The sequence below is a fragment of the Hordeum vulgare genome, chromosome 7H (genome assembly GCF_904849725.1).
Source record: "Hordeum vulgare subsp. vulgare chromosome 7H, MorexV3_pseudomolecules_assembly, whole genome shotgun sequence".
In the NCBI taxonomy this organism is placed as follows: Eukaryota; Viridiplantae; Streptophyta; class Magnoliopsida; order Poales; family Poaceae; genus Hordeum; species Hordeum vulgare.
The window spans coordinates 600,664,354-600,684,701 of NC_058524.1; positions in this window are offsets into that span (position 1 = coordinate 600,664,354).

Here is a 20,348-nt window from a genome sequence, read left to right on the forward strand (position 1 = left end):
GGGCGGTCGGTAACGACGGGCGTGGGCGTGGGGGGAGTGGACTGGACTCTAGCGGGAGCGGGAGCGGGAGCGGGAGCGGGTCCCCGTTCTCGACACACGATAACTCCCAACTGCGACTAGCCTGACAGCATTTGCTTACCCCACACGACATTAACTACACATCTGCCGCGTATCAACCTTTGGACACTAGAAGATCGCGTTGTCCTGGTACCGGCAGCAGTCTGTAGTACTACCAATACAAGAGGGCGCCGTGGAAGGTTCACATCTGGATCCATCCAACGTCCATTCATTACAACCAGACGGGTACTGGTAACTCCCGATCTATCTCGATTTTCAAACGCTGCCATGGATCATCAATGCTTCGCTATGTGCCATTTGCTCATTATCGGCGTTGGCCAATCTGTGAGTGATTTTTGTTTCTAAGCTCAATTTAGGTGTATACTCAGAATTGTGTTTCACGCGTAATTAGCATGGTTTCTTTCTTGATCACCAATGCTATTCTCTCTCTTCCTAATTAACTTGTGAAATAAGATTTTTTACGTAGTCGGCAGCCTTGGTACTGTATGAAGGAGCATCACTGGGAGGGGACTACAGCACTGCTTGGCTCAAGCACGTAGTTGTTGAGGCTACTCCTGCACACGCCGCGTGATCGCATGTCCAACGAAAGATTACATATGGCGCATCCGGATTTTTATTTCACCTGAACTAACCGAGCACTTACTTTATCTCCGTCGATGACGTGAACAGGAGGAGTGAGCATGGGCGCATGGGCAATGAATCCCAGGAGGAGAGCAGGTGAACCTAAATTTGAAGTGCAGCACGCTGCATGCATTCCTGCGCCCTCGGAGGCTTGGACTAATTGCTCAGTACATTAGCCCTGGTTTTCTTTGTCATGCTGGCGATCGACCGACTTGGCCGTATGGTCGAACGACACAAGCGGACGATCATCGGCAGGAAGTAAAGCAACGGACCTGGACGTGCACGCGCCCTACCCACGATCAGATTCGATGAAGTGGCTGTTAGCGTCGCACGGCCCGCCGGCCGGCCGTGTGGTCAAAACGCTAACAAAGTATCTCGCGGGGCCATCAGCTTAAGAATTAAGAGTGGTAGCTACACTTTTTGGGCGGCGGATAAGGCAAGGGCTCGGTCAGGTTCAAGTCACTCGCCACTACTAGAAGTTCTAGAAAACACAGGATTTTGGCTTGACACGGTTGGCAAAGCTCACCTGACCTGAGTTGGACTAGTACGTATCGGGCATGGTGGCTGGGGATAGAGGAGGCTTTGCGGCCGCGGGCGTGCAGCGCGACCAGACCAGTGGCCTAAAGCAGAGGGTGAGGGATCGAGCAGGTTAGCGACTCCTCGGTCCATGCATGTTTGCACATGCTGCCAAAAAAGGTATCGCTGGTGGCATCATCAGGCGTACACTTCAAGCAAAATTGACACGATTGATCCAATGATGAAAGCATTTTACATACTGAACCGTGATTAAAAAAATTCACGTAGGTCTTTTTTATGACGTCAATAATGAAAATATTTTACATACTGAACCGTGATTAATTTTTTTTTACACAACTGCCTTTTTTTATGACATCCGACAGCTAGACACCACACTATATTATGTGGCGCCTAAAGCAAAGACGTCCCACAAACTGTCACGTTGGATCAATGTCCACTCCACCAGAGCACCACACCTAGTAGTAGTTCACAAACTATCCGTTGTGTGGCGCCCGGGGCTTAGGTGTCAAACAATTGACGAAAGTGCAACGCCTTAGTCTTAGACGCCACACTGCAGGAGTGGGGTCGGGCCTTGACACGAGACGCCAGCTGGCAATATGTGTGGCGTCATTGGCTTGGGTGTCAGACAGTGTAATGTGGCGCCTGATTGTCGGACGCCACGCAAAAGAGTCAGCTAAGTGAATTTTTTCAACTGCGGTTCACTTTGTGAAATACTTTCATCTTTGGATCAATTGTGTCCATTTTGCCTACACTTTATCTCATCAAGAGAAGTACCGCCTCACATTTAAAAAGCTACCCGCATCGTCGTTTGTTGCCATAATTGAAAGATGAGGTCTTGAAGCCCGCATCACCAGACCATCCCCTTCGATGACGGGACATGAGAAAGGAGCTGGCTCAACCCGAAGACCCATTTGATCTGTGACAGAACATTAAGTCTAGAGCAGAGCAAACTAGATCTATTTATAGATCTAGAAGGACACTCCCGTGAAACAAGATAGATACCAAGCTCGGCCTAATAAGAACGATGGAGTTCGGGATCAGCCGCGCGGTTGGATCTCATCCGATTTCCAGCATGACACGGTTCGGATAAGGGACGTCGCCCATCCAATGTTTTTCACACATTAGGTGATGCAGCATTAGTTTCCTGAAGGGTTTAAACCCGTAAATATCGAGCAGTACGATGGGACAACAGACCCGACCGTATGGATCGAAGATTTCCTCGTCCACATTCACATGGCTCGCGGAGATGACCTCCATGCCATCAAATACTTGCCACTAAAACTTAAAGGCCAGCGAGAAACTGGTTGAACACCCTCCCAGAAAACTCCATAGGGAGTTAGGAGGATCTCGAAGATGCTTTTTGAGACAACTTTCAAGGCACTTATGTTCGGCCACCCGGGTCAGATGACTTGAGCCACATCATTCAGCAACCTCAAGCACTTTCTCAATCTTCCTTTTGCCATGGAAGTGATTATTCTTATTTCATGGGCCATTTGAACCACAAGGACTGACTTCATTTTTCAAACATATGACTCCCAGCTTATACACTTGCAGGTGCAAATACAAGGCAGAAATGATCTGCCTTATTCACATAGCAAAAGGAAAGGAGTGCTGTTTTCCTCCGCGATCACAGGAGCGAGTGGCCTCCATGCATCCAGCCGAGATCCTGTTTTCCAGGTCAATCAAAACAACCAACATGCTCTGCTGGGCTAACTGCCGTAGTTTTCCTATGTGCCTGTCAATTTCACAGTCAAAACAGCACGCGGGCGCATGTGCTGGTGGTGGCTACGCATGCGCGAGGGCGGCGGCGGCGAGATGAAACCGACCGGAAGCCACCGGCCACGTGAGCTCGTCGTGGGATGCGTCGCGATGGGTGCCCGCAGATGCGCGACGGCTCCACCGTCCATGATAAGGCTCTTCTCCCTGCCTGCCAAACAAACACCGAACCCGGCGAATTTTCCGTCTCGTTAGACTGTAAACGTAGACTTCCCTTTTTACGAAGGCGAAAACGTAGACTTTTCTACATGGGGAGATACTGACTCCGTTGAAATTTTCGGCGTTTAAGTGTATCGTGGTTTTTTTTTAAACGGGGAAGGCCAAATTTGCCCTTATATTTCATGTGATATGAGTGTTACATCATTTGCTAGTACATCAATAAGAAAACCAGGAGGCTTCTTCATCCATTTTATAATTCTAGTGGAATCAGCATTGCTAGCTAGAGTATCTGCTACCATAATTGCCTCCTAGGACAGTATTTAAACTGAATAAAACTAAAATTCTTGGCAAGAAAAGAATACCCTTCATAGATTGCAGCAGCAGGTCCAAGAGAGTTGCCATCATTTAATATAGTATCAATCACCTTCATGCAATCGGACTCGACCACGAGCTTCTGCAGTCCCACCTCGCTTGCCAAAATTAACCCATCTCTGAGTGCTCTTGCTTTGGCTGAGCTAGCATCTTCAGCAAAAGGGATACCACTCCATGAGCCTGCGATAAATGTACCTCTGTCATCACGCAATACCGCACCTGCACTGCTAGTTCCAGAGTCGCAGCAGAAGCCGGCATCTACGTTAAGCTTGTAGTGGCCCTCGGCCGGTAACTTCCATCCATGGTGAAGGACTCCCGGCTTCTTACTCCTGGCCCTGAAGAAGTTCTTTGCAAGAGCTGAGATCACATGTGCAGATCTTGGTGGTTTGAAGATTTTCTCACCATGAGTGAAGCTCCTTCTCTCCCACCAGACATACCAGACTGTGGTTGCGATCAGCTCACCTCGACCAATATCAGTTATGGTGTGACATTGTTTTGCTCTTAGATAAGAGGAGCTCCGAGAGGATGGCACTCCCATTACGCTCTGGTGTACATATTTCTTGCACAACGCTTGATAGTCCGAGGATTCACCATATTTCTTGCACTCTCGGACATTGAAAGAAAACATGTTTGATGCTTTCACAATTCGTTGTGCACAATGGGCATTGAGAGCTAGACATAATATGTCGATTAGCAAGGACGCCATAGCATGATATTGCTCCCATCAGAGGTTTTCATAGATGGATCTTGATCTTTGCTGGGACCCGTAATTTTCAAATGATTCTCCAAAGTGTATCGTGGTTGTTGGTAGTATATATAATCTTCTTTTTACAATGTAATCAGATTTGTTTTTATGAAAACCTACTCTTTTTTTTTTGCAAATAAACTCTTGTATTACTCCAAAAATTCAAAGTTTACAATCAAATTCAAAAACTTCTAAGGCAATCCAAGCCAAACATCAGTGTGGCGTTCGGATCTCCTAAATTTTGCCATAAAATGACTAGATTTATTTTGGCTACGATGAATACGAGTAATACAAGAATCCCGTTCCTCCATGCTTCTTCTGATATCCTCGGCCAAAAAAACATACTTCGATTTGTTGCCTTCTCTTAAGCTTTATTCACCAAGTGTAACAGACAGATACATGAAATACATTAGAATCATGTGGATGACCAATCCAAAGATGATGTTGAAATACATTAGAATCATGTGGATGACCAATCCAAAGATGATGTCCCTGATCCAAATAAAGTGCATGCCTAGCTAGGTTATGAGACTCATAGTTCGGGCTCCTAGACTCGTGTGTAGAAAGACAAGAAGTAATGATGTATTTTCAAGAGCTAATCTCTTTGATCACACTACCATAGTTTGCTCCTCATGCTTCTCTTATGTGTTTCACCACCGTCTCACAATCGGACACAATAACGAGATTTTCAGACCCCAAGTCCTCGGCCAAAGACAATGCTTGTCAACGTGCAATCGCCTTTAAAGTTGGCAAGTCCATCGTAACTTTGATGACCATCTAGACGTCTACATGGGATCTTCGTCTTTTATCATTAAAATGTAATCAAATGCATCGTCAAATCGTTTTTTTCTTCATTTCCAGGTCAACTCTGGCTTGTAGTTCTTTGAAGGCGATATCCCCGGGCCATCATACGGGGAGGCTCTCGCCCTTTTTTGGGTGTGCTACACGTCTATTGGCTGATCTCTATAAAAGATCGCAGGGCCGTGAGCTGTTTGATCTGGCATCATCTAGCGGTCGACTCACACACTCAACCATTGCAACATAGATAATGCAACATAGGATTTTTGCAACCTTTTTAAAAAAATTGCAAACATTTTTTGAAACATGTTTCCAGAATTTTCTAACATTTTAAGAATTGATGACCATTTTTTTGTAATTCGTAAACATTTTTTTGATTTGAACATTTTTTTTGATTTAAAAAACATTTTTCTAAATGCACAATGGTTTTTTGAGTTAGCTAAATTTTTATGAATGAAATTTTTTTTGTAAGTCATGAACAAAATTTCAGAATTTTAGGATATTTTTACATTCATGAACATTTTTTGAAATTTTGTTCAATTTCATTAACATTGTTTCCTAAGCGAACTTTACAAATTTATGAACATTTTTTATTTTACTTAACATTTCTTTTCAAAATTTTGAAGATTTTGTGAATAACCAAACATTTTATTAAAAAAACGTGAATATTTTATAAAGTCACAAACATTTATGATTTACTAATGTATTTTATCTATAAATGCAAATTTTTCAAAGAACAACTTTTAGAAGTCCCAAATTATATAAAGTAGAAAACAAAAAATGGAATATAAAAAGATAAAATAAAAATTAGTCTTAAAAACAGGCCACTGGACATGGTGAACCCAAACGGCATGCTGAGTCTTCTCCCAGTGCATATAGTGCATTATAGGAGGTACCTACATGGGCCGGCCGAGTCATGGGATTGTTTTGTATGTAACATCTTTTATCTTTTATAGGTGACATTGATGGATAATATTTTATAACTTTCGGGGCAATTTACATGACGTACTGCCAGAAGCAATAACCCCTTTATTATTACTAGGCGAATGCCAGTGCGTTGCTACGGAACAACAAATTCAGAGATAAAAATACTGATGTCAAATATCATTTAAATTTATAATTTACCTGTTTTATGTGGTTATATGACTATGTTGAGATAATATCATCTTGGAGTGTCTCCTCACGATCTTCTCTGCTTTGTCGGTTGTCGCCCGTTGTTAACGACGGACTACTTTGTCCTCATTCTCTCATGTTCTTACTACCATGCCAAGTGTAATAATGATGAGCGGTCGTTAATATTTTTTCATCTTTGACCTTCTCTAGCGCGTCCTCCTACTAGATCTTCTATAGCACCATCCATCGTGGATGTCGTATTTCTCGGTTATCTAGAGCACTCATGCTAACCCAAAACGTTGCGGTCTCGCTCCCGCTTGCTTGCTTGTCCATGTCCAGATCCTCCTAGCTGGCCAAGTGTTATTTATTTCATCGTGCCATCGTGTCACACTTGCTATTTGTGCTTAACAACCACCCCATTGTGACATGTAGATAAATTAGTAGTGTTATTGCCTACATTAAATTTCAAACTACAACTTAACAACTACCAAGCTTCCTATATCTTGCCCCTTGCGACCCAATAACCTTACTATGTGTGCATCACTTATTCTATTTGTCAAATGCATCCAAGTATGACACATGTTCAGTTTTTCACCAATTATAGCTATAAGCACGTGCATTTTTGTTTCATTCCCTCCCTGTCAGCCCCCATTTGCACTCTTTCTCCACAACTGTATTTAACAAACGGAATGAAAATTGACACATGCATAGGGGTACCCTTCTATGATCATACTGGAAACAGTCATTTCTATGTCAAATATTCGGTAAATTGGTGTTGGATGACCCCATTAGATGGATTTCAGGCATCCTGATTATTTTTGTATTTGGTCAAAATCTTTTGCTCGACATATTATTGTGACAACTACATCAGTCGGTAGTTAAGTCTTCTCGACTGACAAAGAAAAACTAAACTCAAAACTCTACATGACCGGATTGTTTATACAGAGCATTACACATTTTTGATTTTCAGTCTGCGTTGTCTGTTTGTGCCTGTAGTTCTACAGCTGGTGCATACATACAGCATATCCACCATGGTTGCTGACCTCGCAGTCAACAAAGTTTTAAGTCAGTAAGCATTTTCTGCTGATTGCAAGCATGGCAATGACCGTATGACCAAGCAAACATGTTCAGGTTCCTTTGGCATAGGGAGTGGCATCCCAGCTAGAAATAGGTAGAGACAAAACAGACAACACTACCACAAGTGCAAAGCTGAAAGAAATTGCAAAAATAGAAGAACTTAAAACAAACATGTTTGTTATGTAATACATAATCCAAGTGATCTAGCAAAAAGAATGCAAACAAACTCTTTGCCTGTTCTTCCACTGAATAGATTGTAGTTATCTGTTCTGAATTTATGATAGTATAAGCTGCCTCTTGGGTTTTCGTGATACAAAGGAAAACAAACGGAATTGGAAAACACAAGTAGTAACAAGAACAAAAAAGCTGGGTCATTACCGCTTGCATCGCCCACCTAGCCTTGCTATGAGCCCGTGACCACCATGTGAGATATGACCGTGCATGTGCCGCTCGTACCCAGCTGGCGTCTGGTTCCTCCATCCCACGCGGAAGCTATGTGTACGTCCACGCTAAGGACCCTAGAATCCCTATCGTCGATTGCCTCCTCTCCTAATTCCATCAGTTGGCTACCCGCTCTGTGGCTACTAATGTGTCTGGCATGACATGTGTTGAAGCTTGAAATCGTGCTTGCACATGACGCCCGCATTGTCGGGAGCGAGTCGCTGGCTGTCGACGACCACCGGGCAGTCGACATCGGTCGGTGGGAGGGTATACGTTGGCAAGGTGGAGGCGTCGGTGCAACCGTGAAAAGCTCAGACGAAATGGAGCCGTCAGCGTACACGGCGGCAGCAGCGGGAAGAACCTTGGCGACGGTAGTGCGCTGTTCAGCGTCAAGTCTAGTGGAGGAAGCTGCTGTAGAAGTGCATGCCAAAGACATCGATGACCTGGTAGAACGGGGAGCAGCGGAGGCAGCCGATACTGATGATGTCCTTATTGAGAGCGATGGTGAAGCATGTCTTCTTCGGCTGCTCCTCTGGGGGATGTTGCGTTTGCCCCATGTCGTCTGATTTCGATGGGGCGCTATAGTGGAGCAGGCCGAGACTCTCACGCGATGTGGCGAGAGGAGCCAACACCATCGCCCTCTGTCTCCGGTGAAAGGGGTGTGCCATGTGTGCCCGAGTGCTAGGGAGAGGATGGCGATGGGGAGGTGGTTGTGGGGGACTCCGTCCTTGGAGCATCGGATGGCGCCGTGGAGCGGGCAGATGTGAAGGGAAGGCATGGGGAGGTTAGGGATCCAGTGACGACGATGTGGACGACACTGAGAGACGATGGTTAAGGGATCGTGAGGGAAAGAGAGAAGGAGAGATTTCCGCGTGACGTGGGAAGCGCCGCATGGGGGATCGTGGGAGTTTGGTTCACCCAATTCCGTTTTTTAAGTCATAAAAAACAATATTTCCATCGTGGGAGGTTTTGACTGCGGATATTTTCCTGGCGATGGCAGAGGCGAGGATGCTGGTCGAACCATCACGACGACGGCAGATCCCCTTTAATAATAGAGACTAACAAAAGAACCTGTGCTTTGCAACGGGAGCAAAATATATCACACAAACCATGACTCAAAATCCTAATGGGTCTATGTGCTTTCTTTAAACACGACATCTTATCAGTCATGATGTTTGTCCTTGTTCCCACTCTCACCAACGGACATGCATGGTCAGATATAGTTTCTTTCATCTCCAATTTGTTTCCGTTAGGTGTTCATTTTCAATTTGAATCGACATTGGTACGAAAGAAAGACGGGTCATGCACTATTGATTAACGTTGCATGCTAAAGAACATTTTACAAATTACAAACATGTGAAACAACATCATATTTGGATTCTATGCATTTTTTAATCTATTTTCATATATAACATGTTAATTAAAATTGGAGTTAGGGTTCAAAAGATATGAACATTTTTTGAATTATTTGAATCTATGGCTAAACATCATTTAAATGTGATTAACAGATCAAAATAACATCATATTAATATTCTACACATTTTTCTATTCATTTTTCATATATCACATGTTCAAATTAGAGTTATGGTTTAAAAGATATGAATATTAAAAACATTTAAATCTATACAAAAAAGTTATTTGCTGGACGGATATCAGGTTTATTAACCAAAATATCAAGAAATTTTATGCAAAAGATGAAATGTTTTTTATTCTCACCCAAAATAGGACCACGAGTTGATTAACCTCACAGGGTTTGTGCAGAACGCGAAATGTTTCCCTGTTCTCACTTAAAACAGGACCGTGCTGGTTTCATGAAAGCACGAGGACTTTTCTTCAAAATGTGTGATGATATACAACCAAAAGTATCCGTTGCTTTATTATTAGGTAAAAATTAGGTAGAGAAAAGTATCGGATTCACACGGCCGATCACGTGGTATCCTTTGGCAGCGAGGGCTCTAATCCTAGGCTTAGTAACAATAGACTTTGTAATTTTCTGTTAGCCCCCCCCCCCCCCCCCAAAGACCTTGATCGAGCTATCCAGCCACCACAAACATTCAATGTGATACCCCATTCGTTCATGGACACGCCCTCTTGTCCAAAATCTAAAAACATTGTCGCCAACCTTAGGGTTCGCGGGCGTTCGGACCATCACCACAAATATGTCTAATATCCCGATTGCCATCCCAAAAGACCCCCTGCCCGAAAAACCCTTTCCACACAAAACCGTTGCCATTGATTCATGTCCTTAGGCCACTCCAGAGCGGATGTGACTCCACACGGCAAAGATTCTAGTTAGAGTGACGCGACGGACGAGCGGGCAACGTCACTTGAATGACGGCATGATGACCGCGAAGCTCACTACGAGAGGTGTGTTGCACTAAAGCTAGCTACCCACCCGTTCGTTTGGACTCGCCTATTTAGGCATGGCTCCGATCCTGTACATCATATACTGCGCATCCTCTCCTCTTTGTTCCTCACCACCAGTAATGATGTCGAAGTCATGGTTCTTCGCACCTACAGGTGGTGGCTTCGGATATTCTTCTGGTTTTCATCTTGGCGCTGCCGCCATAGCTCTCTGGGTCTAACGACCTTCACGGCGGCCGGCTCCTCTAAGAAGGAGGAGATCATCATCTTGTTCGGCGATGAGGAGTAGAAGGTACACTAGTCAATGCAGACGCACATTATTGCATATCCAGTGACCATGGATGAGGAGTACCTATGTCAAATGGACATCATGCTCGACCGATCGCTCACGTGCCACGCCCGAACGCCACACTCGTCGTCGCTCAACCGCATCAAGGCGAGACCGGCCATGATTGTTAGAAATAAGCCGTGACGGAGCACGGTGCGACCAGCATCGGTGTGCCAGGTCTGGTCTATAGCGGTGCGACCGTGGTAGATTCGTCAGATAGGATCCACGGATTGAGTTACGGACTTATGTATACGTATGTGCATATGTGTGTAGCATGTGTGCACGCTCGTGGCAGTAGCATGTACGTGCACCAACCCTGGTTATAAACTTCGTAGACTACTTGATGGTTGTGAGCTGAACCCATAGTTCGTGCTAAAATATAGAAACAGATGTACGAACGGTCGTCGAAAATCCCCAATGTGTTTTGCTCTTTCTACTACCTTCGTCCAGCTGAGAGTGAGAGAACTAGATAGGGTAAGACCCAATATTTAGTATCAGAGCTTTCTTGTCTTGGACGTGATTCGTTATGCCGGAGGCGTACCAACGATGGCGGTGTTCGTCGGTGGCTGCGTGATGCTCCAGACCGCGTGTCAGCCTATGAAGGTGCGTGGTGCTGTAGCGGTCACTGCGGATACGAAGACGGTGCGGGGTGAGTCTGTGCGATGAGTCGACGGTGGTGCGTGGTGATCAGGGATGATTTTAAGGGGAGGGAGGGCAACGATCTCATTATCCCTTAGGAGCGATTAGTTAGGAGTTTTTTTTTTGGTACGCAGACATTATATAGCTGCCACGCTGTACGCACACACGCAGGGGCATGATTTGTGCATCGACAGTTGGCAAAGGCAGAGGCGCACATGTTTCTTTTTTGGAAAACATTTCTGGCCGGTGCACCGGTCGAATCGTTCGGTCGGCCGCACGCGACCTGCGCGCTGTGCCTGACTGGGCATGCAATATTTTTCCGTTTAAAATGTTGCAACCAGCGTCATATTTGCTACAAACGTTTTTATTTGCTACATTTGTCCAGTAAAAGAGCTGCATATACGTTTGGTTGCAACTCCGGTTTGTCAGATTTTTCGTTACAATCGATGTTTTTTTACTTTTGCTACAACCGTGTTAATTTTTGCTACAACCGGCATCATTTTTTGCTGCAATCGTTCATTAAAAAAGTTACATACACGTTCACGTAGATATTTGTTACAACCGGCGCTTGACTTTTGCTACCACGCACCATCAGCTTCGTTTTTTTGCTACGATCATGTAGATATTTTTTTACTACATTTTTTTGTCGTTGCAACCGTTGAAAAAATTGCTGCATCGCGTCGAATTTTTGCTGCATCGGAAGAAAAAAATGTTGCATGAAGATCCAACGGTGCATACGCGCGGGGGTTGATGGATCGTACGGCCCGCGCACGGCCGGCCAAATGTTTCGGCCGACGCGCCGGCGCAGAGCACTGCCCTTCTCTTTTTTACTTTGTTCTCAATCTACTCACTGCCGCCACCGGCTTCTCTCCTCTAATCTAATATCTCCATCAACAGTTGAGAAGGGAGGGCCTCCGTCCGACCGTTCCGAGAGGCCGAGACCCAGACGGCCAGACTCACTGTCGATCCGCTCATCTGGCTACACCTACATGGACACGGCTGGGCAATCAAACATAAAGAAATGTCAGTTTTTTCAGGATTAGATTAATTTCTAATTTAGAATTTAATTTTAGGAGTATAGACATTAAAAGGTAATTATAAAGTAGACGTGTTTAATGTTGCAATAGGTCAACAAGTGATAGATTTGAATGACGGATTCAGTTCTCAAGTTATGGAGCTTCTAGATGTCGTTCATCATTGTACCCTAGACATGACGCATTTGACAAGCCCAAGATATTCACTCTAGTGAAAAAATTCTATCCTGCTGATTTTTCTAGTCAAGAAAGAGATCGACTAGAGTGTGAATTACCACATTTCCAGCTTGATACATTGAACCATCCTGAGATCAAAATTTCAAATCACTTGCTGATATAACAAAAGAAATAATTAAGATTGGCAAGTCTTCTGACTATCCTATGGTTGAGAAGTTGTTACGATTAGTATTAACTCTTCCCGTGTCAACTGCAACAGCAAAACGAGTCTTTTCCGCGTTGAAAATTTTCAAGACACGTCTTCATAATAAATTGAAAGATGATTTTCTTCGTCATTGCACTATATTACATTAAGAAGGAAATAGCAGCCAAATTTAGCTCTGAAGAAATTATTGAGATCTTTGATAGTGGTGCTCATAAATTCAGCTTCAAATTAATAGATATGTAATTTTATTTTTATTATGAAGCAACAAACATACATTGACTAAGTTATGTGGCTGTGTAGCCAAAAAATAATAATTATGCTTATAGTTTTTGCCCCCCTATCTTCGTTTTCTGGCTTCGTCCCTGGTGGTGATGTCGTGTGCGCGATGCCACGGAGGCGAGGAGACTGCGGAGGACCTGCGTGGTTGTGCACAGGCCGCGACTGCGTATGGTCGAGACTCGAAGACGAGATACCGGGTCCTGAGCTTGTCAAACCACACAAAGGACGATCACTGAACACGTAAAGCAACGCATGTACCCTACCCACGATCGGACTTGATGAAGTGGTTGTTAGCGTCGCACGGCCCCGGCAAAGCATTATCCAGTGCCATCAGCTTAAGAGTGCTAGCTACACTTTTTGGCCGGCGGGAGCACTACGAGAAAACATAGATTTGACCTGACATGCGTGTCAATTGCCAAAGCTCACTTGAAAAAGGATGGTACGTTCGTGGATGTTGATGTCATGGAGTTGGGGCAAAATTGACAAAAATGACCCCTGGGACGAAAGAACTCACGGATTGACCCCTCGGGAGAAATAATTCACCGGCCTGACCCTTTTGTGTGGCGTCCGACACCTCGACGCCACACTGTACTGTGTGACGCCTAGGGGTTAGGCGCCACACCCCCGACCACGTGGCAGGGAGGGCCCCACCCCCCAGGCAGTGTGACGCCTAAGCCTCAGGCGTCACACATTGTAATGTGTGGCGCCTGACCCTTAGGCGCCACACACTGACTTACAGGGCCACGGGCCAGCCCCCTCCCCACCCCCTCCCTCATTCAAACAGAAACTTCCATTGCGGCGGCTGGCTCTCATCCCCTCCCTAATCCCCTCCCCAATCTCCTTCAGATCTGAGGATTTCTTCCTTGGATTGATCCCCCAAGGTAATGTCCTCCCCCATCCCTTCCCTTTCCCATCCTTCTATCCAATTTTATTATGTTTTGGTTGAGTAGATTGATTTTAGTAGATTGATTTGAGTAGGTTCTTAGGATTTGACTAGTTAGGATTTGGTTGAGTATATGAGTAGTTAGTAGTTAGTAGTAGTAGTAGGTATAGGAATTGCATTAGGTTTTGGTTTTGGTTGAGTATATGAATAGTGAGTAGTAGTAGTAGTTAGTAGTAGAGGTAGGTATATGAATTGTATTAGGTTTTGACTAGTTAGGATATGAGTTAGGATTTGACTAGTTAGTATATGAGTTAGGATTTGCATTAGGTTTTAACTAGTTAGGATATGAGTTAGGTTTTGACTAGTTAGGATATGAGTTAGGATTTGCATTAGGTTTTAACTAGTTAGGATATGAGTTAGGTTTTGACTAGTTAGGATATGAGTTAGGATTTGACTAGTTAGTATATGAGTTAGGATTTGCATTAGGTTTTAACTAGTTAGGATATGAGTTAGGTTTTGACTAGTTAGGATATGAGTTAGGATTTGACTAGTTAGTTGAGTATATGACTAGTTAGTAGTTAGTAGTAGTAGTAGTTAGTAGTAGTAGGTATAGGAATTGCATTAGGTTTTGGTTTGTAGTTAGTGGTAGTAGTTAGTATTAGTAGTAGTTCATATGAGTATATGAGTCTTATTTGAATATTAGTAAATGAGTAATTTTTTGTGATTTGTAGGATGGTGTGGCTTCTGAATGATGTTTATGACGCTGAACACCGGGCCTATTTCATGTCGGAGAAGAAGATGGTAAGTAGAAAATGATTAGTAGATTAGTAATATTTTGAAAATGTAATAAGCACTTGATATCTTCTTCTCCTATATGTTTGCAGGAGCTTACGCCCCTGAAGATCCGGTCTCATGGGGCATCCTCTGTAATGCATTACGATGAGCGGTACACCCCGTACATCGAGATGACGGGACTCCTTCCATTCGTGCAGCTTGTGAGTCGGTCAACTCCAAATCTGAACGCTGCGGCAGTCACAGCACTCATTGATCGTTGGAGGCCGGAGACACATAGTTTTCACCTCCGGACCGGAGAGATGACGGTTACTCTTCAAGATGTTTCCATGATCACCGCTCTTCCCATCGAGGGGAAGCCACTATGTATGAGCACTGATTCTGAGGGATGGCGGCATCAAATGGAGGCTCTTATTGGTATGTCGCCGCAGGAGCCGGAGGTGGAAGATGGAGGGAAGAAAGATAGAGTCCCTGCCGGCGCCACTTTCACTTGGATTGCCGCCAACTTTGCTCATTGTCCTGAGGACGCAGATGACGAGGTCATCCAGAGGTATGCTCGCGTCTACATGTGGTACGTCATCTCTAGGACTATCTTTGCGGACGGCACAGGCAAGAATGCTCCTTGGATGTGGCTGAAGGCGTTGACTGTTTTGGACAACAAGTTCAGCTGGGGCTCGGCCGCACTGGCTTATTTGTATCGGCAGGTAATAAATTGTTAATATTAAGTACTCTCTGTTATCTTTTTCTGCTAAACTGATGCATGTTTGTTGTTACTTGTAGTTGGACGATGCTTGTCGCAGGACGACAAAGGACGGTGGAGTTGGTGGTTGTATGCTCCTACTTTCAGTATGGAGCTGGGAACGCCTACCTGTTGGACGCCCTAAAAGCTCAAAGTGGAATACCTGGGATGACCACGACAACCCTGTACGTCAACCTACATGGGCTTACAAGTGGGACTTGGTATCGGAGGTGGCAAGCGAAGTGAACCTATTGTACAAGCAGTACACCAACGAGATGGATTCGCTTACCCCCGAGCAGGTAAGATGGTTTCAGAGTTGACTTCCAGCTTCTATGTTGTGAGTGAAATGAATTGTGGTATTCATCTTGTGTTGTAGGTTGAATGGGAGCCATATGGTGTCGGGACAAACTTTGGTGATGCACACACGTTCCAGCTGAATCCAGTATGCGTGCAGGAAAGACATCTTTGGCTAATGCGTTGTCCCCTAATATGCAATTGGGCGGTTGAGTGGCATCTCCCGCATCGTGTGCTGCGTCAATTTGGTTACTTTCAGCCACACCCGCCGGAGTGGGTGGACACGGACACACAGCTTCACAGGTAACAAAAAATAATTAGTGATTAGTTTTGTTCTTAGTGTTGAGCGAGCTACTGATGTGTTTTGTTCAAAGCAGGTTGGATAGGAGGAGGCAGCGAAAAATCAAGGACTGGCAGAAGCATCATAAGAGCTACGTCCTTATGTTCGAGCAAAGTGTGCAGGCAACTTCGAGCATACAACGAACCCAGTACCGTCAGCATTGTGCTCTTGCGTTCAGCAACTACCTAAGATGGTTTCAGGAGAGTACTCGTGTCGAGATTTGTCCGCCGGCTTACGAGGAGGACATATTGGAAGAACCCACTGAGTACGATGAACTTGCCCAAGGCGATTACAGCAAGTTGATTCGCGAAGGGTACCAAACTTCCTTCGCCCCTGTCCTGAACTTTGTGGTAAGTGTGCTCCCCTATGTAAATTATGAATTCTAGCGGACCTATTCACTTGCACTTATTTGTTGTCATTGTCTTGTGATCATAGCGCAAAGAGGTCAAGAAACAAGCTGACGAGTCCGAAGATATTCTAGATAACACACCTGGAGGAAAAAAGGGAGAATGTGCACTTCGTCTATTCATAAAGGTGTTGTGTCATTATTATTATTTTGCCCACGAATGCAACATTATAGGTTACCTAATATATGTCATTTATATTTGAATCTAACAGGAACAGGGCAAGAAGTTACGGCGCCTATCCAACATTTTAGGTTGCCGTGACCCTGAATATGTTTCACCTTCGAGATCCGGTTCATCCGAAAGAAATACTCTTGACGATTCGGCTTCTTCGGGCGCTCATATGGATGATGGTGACATTACCCAAAGAAATACTCAGGAGGATGATGCTGACACTCATCAGGTATGACATAGCCATGCAGTTTGCACTTTCAACCTTCAGCCTTGAACCTTCAAATTTGGACTTTCAACCTTCATGTGTATTAGGCTGCGGACGACATGACGTTGAAGGCTTTCCAACGCTCCGCTTACGTGTTGAAGCCCAGGAAGGAATTTAAGCGCTACTCACCGGATGATTATGCGAAAGGGAAGAATCCGGTGGCCGGGAGCTCTCGTTTGTCAAGGATGAGAAGCAGGGAGGATGAGGTTGAGGATGACGATGACGATGAGTCCGATGACCCGGATCAATTTGTGGTTGCGAGAAGGAAGAAGCTAGTATCCAAGAGGGGACGAGGCCCTAAGTGATTTGTAATTGGTGTTGCACTTGTCGAGCTGAACTATTTATTGTAGTCTTGAACTATTTCGAGTTGTGAACCATTTAGTTCTAGTTGCAGTTGTTGAGAACCATTTAGTGCTATCAAAAGATCTTTATTGCTGGAAATATATTGCTTTATTGCACTCACAAGATCCTTATTGCTGTCAATATATTGATGTATTGCTGTTCTAAGATCTTTATTGCTGTCAGAAATTGCTTTTCATATTCAGTTCCAGCAGGTTTTCACATGTGTGGCGCCTAAGTCTTAGACGCCACACATGGGCTTATACAGCCTCAGCGCAGCCCCTCTCCACCCCCTCCCCAGTATAAGTCCATGTGTGGCGCCTAAGCCTTAGGCGCCACACATGTGTAGTGTGGCGCCTAAGGCTTAGGCGCCACACATGGGCTTATACAGCCTCAGGGCAGCCCCTCCCCACCCCCCTCCCCCAGTATAAGTCCATGTGTGGCGCCTAAGCCTCAGGCGCCACACTACACATGTGTGGCGCCTAAGGCTTAGGCGCCACACACTCTGTCATGCCTAGAACTGCATCTTAATGGAGGAGGAGTTCAAAAATAGTGGTGGAGTTCAGATACATACGTTAAAACATACAACACAAAGCACATAGTAGTGGTGGTGGAGTTCAAACATACATATGGTTATTGAAGTAACTTACGTCCAAAAGTGCATACATAGTGGAGTTTCATTGTCATAAAGCGCGGAACCAAACAAGGTTCAACAACACATAGATTACAAGCATCCGGCTCTATTGGGTCGAGCAAGGCCCCTTACCCTTCTTCTTCTTCCTCTCTTCTTCCTCTTCCTCTTCCCTTTTGCGCAGTTTTGAAGCCTCTTCCTTAACCCTCTCCGTGAAGCGCTGATGCTCCCGCTCTCTCTTTGCTGCGGCCTCTGCCAATATCTTCTTAAAGTTAGCTTCATATTCTTTTTTACGTTTCTCTAGCGTCTTCCTGTCATTCTCCTTTATCCTAGCCTCATATCGCTTATGCTCAAGGAACATTTGCCACTCCTCATCCCTCTTTGCCTTATCCTCCTCATCCTTCTTCTTTCGCGCTTCCGCTGCATCCTCCTCTCTCAACTTCTTTGCAACCCTATCCATCAACAGCTGCTCCTCACTGGCTGCATCCTTCTCCTCCCCCCACTCCGCTTTTGCCTTGTTCGGCTGAGAAGCGGCCATACCTACAAAACAGGCATCATAGCTCATAGTTAGTAAAATAACACACAAAGGAGCAGAAAAAACAACATGATAAAGATAAGTGAAATATGTGACATACGGAAATGGTCCTTGTAGGTATCCACGCATACCAATCCTAGTAAGTCCACCACCTATCCCACCACTGCCTCTAGCACCACCACGACCTATCCCACCCCTGCCTCTAGCACCACCACGACCTATCCCACCACTGCCTCTACCACCACCACTTCCTCTAGTAGCACGTCCTCTAGTAAGCCCAAGTCGGCTAGGAACACGTTGAGTAGGAACTTGTTGGCTCGTGCTTCCTTGACCCGTCCCTTGTTGGCTCGTGCTTCCTTGACCCGTCCCTTGTTGGCTTGAACTTGGTTGGCTAGGACTTGGTTGGCTAGGACTTGGTTGGCTTGACCTGGAATCATTGTTTTTGGACTTCTTCTTTCGCGCCGTACACCTTCTTCTGTTGTGCCCTGTTACACCGCAATCTCCACATTGTGATCTCTCAGTAGGCTCTTGGAATTGGTTGTTCCCCATTTCTCTGCCACCACCATGGCCCCATCCATCCATGTCTCCTCTAAAACGCTTTGTCTTTCGTCTTCCCAGTTTCACAACCTTCCACTCTGGGTCGGGCCATAGTTGTACTCCATGATACTCCGGCCATTGTGATTGGTCAAAGTATGGTTCAAATCTAGGAGCCCATGTATGCTTCGTGGTCATGATCAAGAACTCGGACTCCCTCACGGTTAGTGGATGGTTGACGTCCACATTCCTACTGCGAGCTGCCGTGTACAAATGCGAGCATGCGAGATGAAGCAACCTTGGTCTCCCACAAGAGCAATCACACAAGGATAAAGAAACCTTGAACGTCCTGTTTTCGTGTTGCTGGCCATCGTTTGTCGTTCCTCCGGGCTCATTCACTTCGTATGTCCAATCCTCGTTGTTGTACAGGGTAGCCGTTTGGGTGTCAGCCTTCCGTGATTGAAATACCATCCATTTGTCAACCTTTGGTGGAAACTGGTACTTATACTTTTTCTTGTTCTCTCCCGCAATCTGATCATCTGTTTCTTGTGAGTACTTTAGAAAGTATGCTCTCAACTTGTCGAATGTGTATTGAACTATTGCCGTCACCGGCAATGCACGGACACCCTTCAACACCCGGTTGAAGCATTCTGCCATGTTACTGGTCATTTGACCATATCTTCGGCCATCTTCGTCATAAGCTCGTGCCCACTTGGCCCGAAGTTCAATGTGCCTGTTAAGAAACTCAAGCCCACCTGCATCAAGTTTTTTGTTTACAAGCAAAGCATTGTACAATCTTGCAAATCGTTTGTCAGAAAATGCTTGACAACAATCCTGAAGATCATCCGCCAACTCCTTGCTACCACATGCCCGGTAGAAGTTTGCACAGAAATGCCTCATGCACCATCGATGATGCAAAGGAGCATGGCCGGGAATGACAATGTCAACCGTGTTAAGTATGCCTTGATGACGATCCGATATGACACATATTTCCCTCTCAAACGGTAATACCTTGGTTCTCAAAATATGCAAGAACCATTCCCAGTTAACATTGTTCTCTGCCTCAACCAAAGCAAAAGCCAAAGGCATCAACCGGTTATTGGCATCACTTGCTATTGCAACCAACAAAGTGCCCTTGAATTGTCCGGTCAAAAACGTGCCATCGATGGAGATGACAGGACGACAGTGCTGGAAAGCGCTCACACATTGCTCAAATGCCCAAAATGCACGGCCAAATACGCGAACCCTATTTCCATTCTTAATCCTTGTTTTCTCCCCATACGGCTCGACCACATGAACCATGCCCGGGTTAGTGTGGGCAATAGCTCCCAACAACCTAGGTATGCGGTTGTATGCTTCCTCCCAATCACCATACAACATCTTGAATGCGGCTTGCTTTGCTTTCCATGCCTTACCATATTTCACCTCGTAGTGAAAGAGGGCTTTCACAAGGTCTTGTACGCTTTTTATGCTCATTGTAGGAAGAGAGGAGATGGAGTTGGAAAGCCTATAAGCGATGAACTCGGAGGTTAGTTGTCTATGGCTTTGCGACGATAAGGCACCATCAACCCTCTTGCCTTGACACATGTGAGGCATACAACTGACAATGTTCCATCCTGGCCCTCCTTTCCATGGTCTTGCACGGACAATCCAAGGACAACCTCTATCCTCACAA